This window comes from Etheostoma spectabile, chromosome 4, assembly GCF_008692095.1.
Source record: "Etheostoma spectabile isolate EspeVRDwgs_2016 chromosome 4, UIUC_Espe_1.0, whole genome shotgun sequence".
NCBI classification, from domain to species: Eukaryota; Metazoa; Chordata; class Actinopteri; order Perciformes; family Percidae; genus Etheostoma; species Etheostoma spectabile.
The window spans coordinates 34,915,095-34,921,061 of record NC_045736.1 but is presented as its reverse complement, the minus strand read 5'-3'; the positions used below and the strand labels follow the sequence as shown (position 1 = coordinate 34,921,061).

General features: G+C 40.6%; 1 non-coding gene across 1 annotated transcript; it reads right to left on the bottom strand.

Moving 5' to 3' along the window:
* Positions 1-1,296: 1,296 nt before the first annotated feature.
* Positions 1,297-1,368, bottom strand: trnac-gca (transfer RNA cysteine (anticodon GCA)). Its single transcript has one exon. It is a non-coding gene; the product is annotated as a tRNA-Cys (tRNA).
* Positions 1,369-5,967: the final 4,599 nt, after the last annotated feature.

Below are 5,967 nucleotides of genomic sequence, written 5' to 3'. Positions count from 1 at the left end.
GAACTATACCCCTACACATTTACTCTGAATATGCGTATTGATTAGCAAAGATCTAGCAAGGCTTGGCCATATGGTTGAGATAAGGTTAAGATCCAGGTCTGTTTCCACATTAATTAAAAAAGTACACATTAAAACTCCCTTGTGTTTTTTCCAGAAGCCAAAATTCCTCTTGTGGAATGTGAGTGTGTGAATGTCAACTTCTTTTTGCTGCCTTCCATACCATAGATGAGTTGGATACTAAAAAGAAGACATAGAAACTTTTATTGAAATGTGACTTGGGAAAAACGGGACGGGTAAGTAACATACATAGACATTTGAGCTAGTCAGGATGGCCTCAGCAGATGTGCCTTTATCGAAGATGAAAAGGCCTAGTTCTTTTAGCTGCCTTTCATACCGAAGAGGAATTTTGGCTACTGGAAAAAACACAAGGGAAGTTTTAATGTATACTTTTTATTAGATGTGGGAAACAGACCTGGATCTTAACCCACATTTTAATAAAAGTTCTATGTCTTCTTTTTAGTATCCAAAACTTATCTATGGTAGAATGGCAGCAAAAAGAAGTCACATTTTCACCTTGGATGAAGGCACATCTGAATTAATAGGAATTAGAATGGTTATAATATATGGGCAGAAATGTGCTTCACACAGCATCCTGTATCGCTCGAAGCGTTTACTTACGTGTACTTACGGACTTACGTGTACTTACGTGTTATTACGTGTATTTACGTGTATTATGTGGACCATGTTTCTGCTCTAGCCCAGTTTTTCTCATCCTATGCAAACTCCACATAAGTCAGTTAATTCAATTCAAAATTGTGTGATGTCAAATCATAAAAACAGTACCTCAGGATAATTTTGGAGAGAGAGAGGTTCTAAGTACTTAACTTACTTGACCTCTTCCTGAATTGTTCACCTGTGCAACTCTAAAGTTGGTGAAAGCTCTGTCTTGGTGGGAATCAAAGAAAACCTATAGTATAAATGTAACAGACAGGACACTTCATCTGTGTAGGAGGTACACAAATTTTAACTGGGACCCTATGCTCTACCACTGCAGCTAGCCCCCATCTTCACTCAGATCTTCAACAGATCACTGGAGGTATTTGAAGCAGCAGTAGCTCCAGATAATTTGGAAGAGAAGGCAAGAGGTTCTAAACCCTTAACCTTACCAGGACCAAGTATCTGACTTCTTCATGTTTTGCTCACCTATGCAAACTCTATAAGTAACTGAGAGCTCTGTAGTGGTAATCAAAGACAACAAATAGTTCACAGTTTTGAGTTAGGACTACTCATCTGAGTAGGGGGCACCCAGATTTGAACTGGGGACCTCTTGATCTGCAGTCAAATGCTCTACCACTGAGCTATACCCCCACACATCTTGTGCAGAATATGCTTATTGATGAGCAAAGAACTAGCAAGGCCTCCACCATAAGGTTAAGATACAGTGTGCCTAGAAAATTTGGGCAGCACAGGTAAAAATTTGTATTAATGTACATAAAGAAGCCAAGAAAAATGGAAAAATCTCCAAAAGGAATCAAATGACAGATTAGACATTTGTAAATTAAGTCACAAAAAGTTAGATTTTATTTCCATCATTTACACTTTCAAAATAACAGAAAACAAAAAAATGGCGTCTGCAAAAGTTTGGGTACCTTGCAGAGTTAATACCTTGTACTGCCCCCTTTGGCAAGTATCACAGCTTGGAAACGCTTCTTGTAGCCAGCCAAGAGTCTTTCAATTCTTGTTTGAGGTATCTTTGCCCATTCTTCCTTCCAAAGGTTTTCCAGTTCTTTGAGATTTCTGGGCTGTCTGTCATGCACAGCTCTGTTGAGGTCTATCCATAGATTTTCAATTATGTTGAGGTCAAGAGATTGTGAAAGCCATGGCAAAACCTTCAGTTTACGCTTCTTGATGTAATCCACCGTGGATTTTGAGGTGTGTTTAGGATCATTATCCATTTGTAGAAGCCATCCTCTCTTTAACTTCAGCCTTTTTCACAGATGGAATCAAGTTAGCGTCCAAAATTTCCAGAAATTTGTGGAATCTTTCTTTGTCGTGAAATGTTCCCTGTGCCACTGGCTGCTATACAACCCCAAAGAATGATTGATCCACCCCCATGCTTGGAAAGAGGTTCTTTTTCATAAATTCTGTGCCTTTTCTTCTACAAATGTACCTTTGCAATCTGGCTAAAAAGTTCATTTTAACCTCCGGTTCACAGAACTTGTTTCCAAATGCATCAGGCTTTTCTATATGTTTATTTGCAAATTCAAACACTGATTTAGAAGAAGAAGGTTTTCTTCTGATGACTCTTCCATGAAGGCCATATTTGTATCCAGTGTCTGCCAGGTGTTCTGGATGGATCGGGCAGTCAAACGTGGGTTTTGACTTGCTTTTGTCACAATCCTGCGAGCTGTTCTGTCTTATATTTTTCTTGGTCTTCCAGATCTTGCTTAACTTCCACTGTTCTGATGACGGCCATTTCTTAATTTCATTCCGAACAGAGGATATTGTCTCGAAAACGCTTTGCTATTTTTAAAGCCTCTCTCTGATTTGTGAGCATCAACTATTTTAGTTCAGTTTTCTAGACAGCTGCTTAGAAGAAGCCATGGTGGGCTGATTGTTGGGGCAGGTGAGATGAGTCTGGGCATTTAAAACCTTAAGATTGACATCACCTGGTGTTTCCAGACGGGGATTGAGAATAGTCCATGACACTGTCAGTTCTTAGCTTTCCAAAAGGAGGCAGTGCATGAACTCTACGAACTCTGCAGGGTGCCCAAAACTTTTGCAGAAACCTTTTTTTGTTTTCTGTTTTTTGATAGTGTAAATGATGTTAAAAAATCTAACCTTTTTTGACATATTATCCGAATGTCTAATCTGTCATTTGATGCCTTTGGAGTTTTTCCATCTTTTCTTGGCTTCTTTATTCACATTAATACAAATTTTTACCTTTGGGTGCCCAAACATTCGAGCCCCACTGCAGGTTTAAGCTCCAGGGCTTTGTCTACATCTCATACTTTGGCAGATAGACAATAATAATTGATGGATTTAGACGCGTAACTATTCAAACACTATAAAGTCGCTGAAAGTTTCTGCTGTTTCAATCCTGTCTGACTGAGCGCGCGCAAACACACAAACACAATCACATACGGTGGATGTAGGAAAAACCGCAGATGAGATGTACAGGATGACCTGCACTACCGTTCCAAAGTTTGGGGTCACATTGAAATGTCCTTATTTTTGAAGGAAAAACACTGTACTTTTCAATGAAGATAACTTTAAACTAGTCTTAACTTTGAAGAATACACTCTATACATTGCTATGTGGTAAATGACTATTTAGCTGCAAATGTCTGGTTTTTTGTGCAATCTACATAGGTGTATAGAGGCCCATTTCCAGCAACTATCACTCCAGTGTTCTAATGGTACAATGTGTTTGCTCATTAGCTCAGAAGGCTAATTGATTTAGAAAACCCTTGTGCACTCATGTTCACACCTCGAAAACAGTTTAGGTCGTTACAGAAGCACAAAACTGACCTTCCTTTGAGCAGATTGGTTTCTGGAGCATCACATTTGTGGGATCAATTAAACGCTCAAAATGGCCAGAAAATAAGAACTTTCATCAGAAACTCGACGGTCTATTGTCCTTAGAAATGAACTCTAACCAGAGTAGAAAAAGAGTGGGAGGCCGCGTTGCACAACTGAGCAAGAAGATAAGTACATTAGATTTCTAGTTTGAGAAACAGACGCCTACAGGTCCCCAACTGGCATCTTCATAAATAGTACACGCAAAACTCCAGTGTCAACATCTACAGTGAAGAGGCGGCTGCGGGATCTCGGGCTTCAGGGCAGAGTGGCAAAGAAAACCATATTGAGACTGGCCAATAAAAGAAAAAGATTAAGATGGGCAAAGATCACAGACATTGGACGAGGAAGACTGGAAAAAAGTGTTGTGGACGGATGAATCCGAGTTTGAGGTGTTTGGATCACAAAGAAGAACGTTTGTGAGATGCAGAACAAATTAAAAGATGCTGGAAGAATGCCTGACGCCATCTGTAAGCATGGTGGAGGTAATATGATGGTCTGGGGTTGCTTTGGTGCGGTAAGGTGGAGATTGTACAGGGTAAAAGGGATTCTGAATAAGGAAGGCCTCACTCCATTTTGCAACGCCATGCCATACCCAGTGGACAAGCGCTTGATTGGAGCCAATTTCATCCTACACAAGGACAATGACCCTAAACACACCTCAAATTGTGCAAGAACTATTTAGAGCAGAAGCAGGAGCTGGTATTCTATCGGTAATGGATGGCCAGCGCAGTCACCAGATCTGAACCCCATTGAGCTGTTGTGGGAGAGCTTGACGTATGGTACGCAAGAAGTGCCATCCAACCAATCCAACTTGTGGGAGCTGCTTCTGGAAGCGTGGGGTGCAATTTCTCCAGATTACCTCAACAAATTAACAAGTAGAATGCCAAAGGTCTGCAATGCTGTAATTGCTGCAAATGGAGGATTCTTTGACAAAAGCAAAGTTTGATGTAAAAAAAATCTTATTTCAATTACAAATCATTATTTCTAACCTTGTCAATGTCTTGACTCTATTTTCTATTCATTTCACAATGTATGGTGGTGAATAAGTGTGACTTTTCAGGAAAACACAAACTTTTTTGGGTGACCCCAAATTTTTGAACGGTAGTGTAAATTGATTATATTATTTCCAGGATCCAAAACTCATCCACTGTATGAAAGGCAGCCAAACGATGTTCACATTCCATCTTTGATAAAGGCTCATCTGCTGTTGTCATCCTGAATTCCTATTATTACAATAGATTTCAAACTAAGGGCAGAAACGTGGTCAACTCAACGATCCTGCATAGCTCGAAGCGTCAATGCACATATAGTTACTTAGACCGTGTTTCCAACCTCTTTCAGTTTTTCACAAAGTTAAATGTTCTTTTTACTGGCAGAAACCTCATTCAGAACCTGCCTCTTGGTTGGCCGTCATCTGCCACTGCCATTTGAGAAAGAGAGAGAGAAAGAGAGAAAGACAAAGAAATATGACTCATCAGGTTTCATTGTGTCACAGAAAAAGATGGTTTTATCATCCCTTAATGGATGCAAATCCGCTGGGCTGGATAATCTGTATTCCTTTTTTCTAAAATTATTTATGAATATAAACGCAGCCCCATTACACGTCTGTTTAATTTATCTCTCTCATCTTCATCCCCCTCTTCAAAGGGGAAGACACCCTTGATCCCTACTTTTACAGACCAACGTCTATCCCACCCATTTCTTTTCAAAGTCTTGGAAAGTATGGATAACAAACAGATTAACAACCATCTGTAATCTCACCGTATCCTTTCTGCTATGCAATCAGGCTTCCGTGCAGGTCACAGTTGCACCACAGCCACGCTCAAGGTTTTAAATTACATCAAAGCTGCTATTGATGAAAAGCGTTACTTTGCAACCATCTAAAATGATCTGTTCAAAGCACTTTGACTCTTTCAACCATCCTATTCGTATAAGCAGACTCATTAGCCTTGGTTTCTCTCAGAATTGCCTTGCCTGGTTCACTAACTACTTTCTCCATGTGGGTGTCACAGGTTAAGGATCAGGGATGCTCCAAAATCATGGTAGCAGCTGTCGCCATGGTCCCGCTACACGTTCTGCGGTGCCATGTTCATCTGCTACGCTCTGCGGTGCCCAGCTACGTCCTGCTGTGCCTTGTAATGCCGCACAGTGCCCTGCTATGCCATGAACTACTACAAAGAACTGCTACAAACTACTATTTTTGTTATTTCCACTAACCCCAACCGGCCCGTCAGACACCGCCTACCAAGAGCCTGGGTCTGTCCGAGGTTTCTACCTAAAAGGAAGTTTTTCCTCGCCACTGTCGCACTGTTGCTTGCTCTGGAGGAAACTACTAGAACTGTTGGGTCCTTGTAAACTCTTGAGTGTGGTCTAGACCTACTCCATC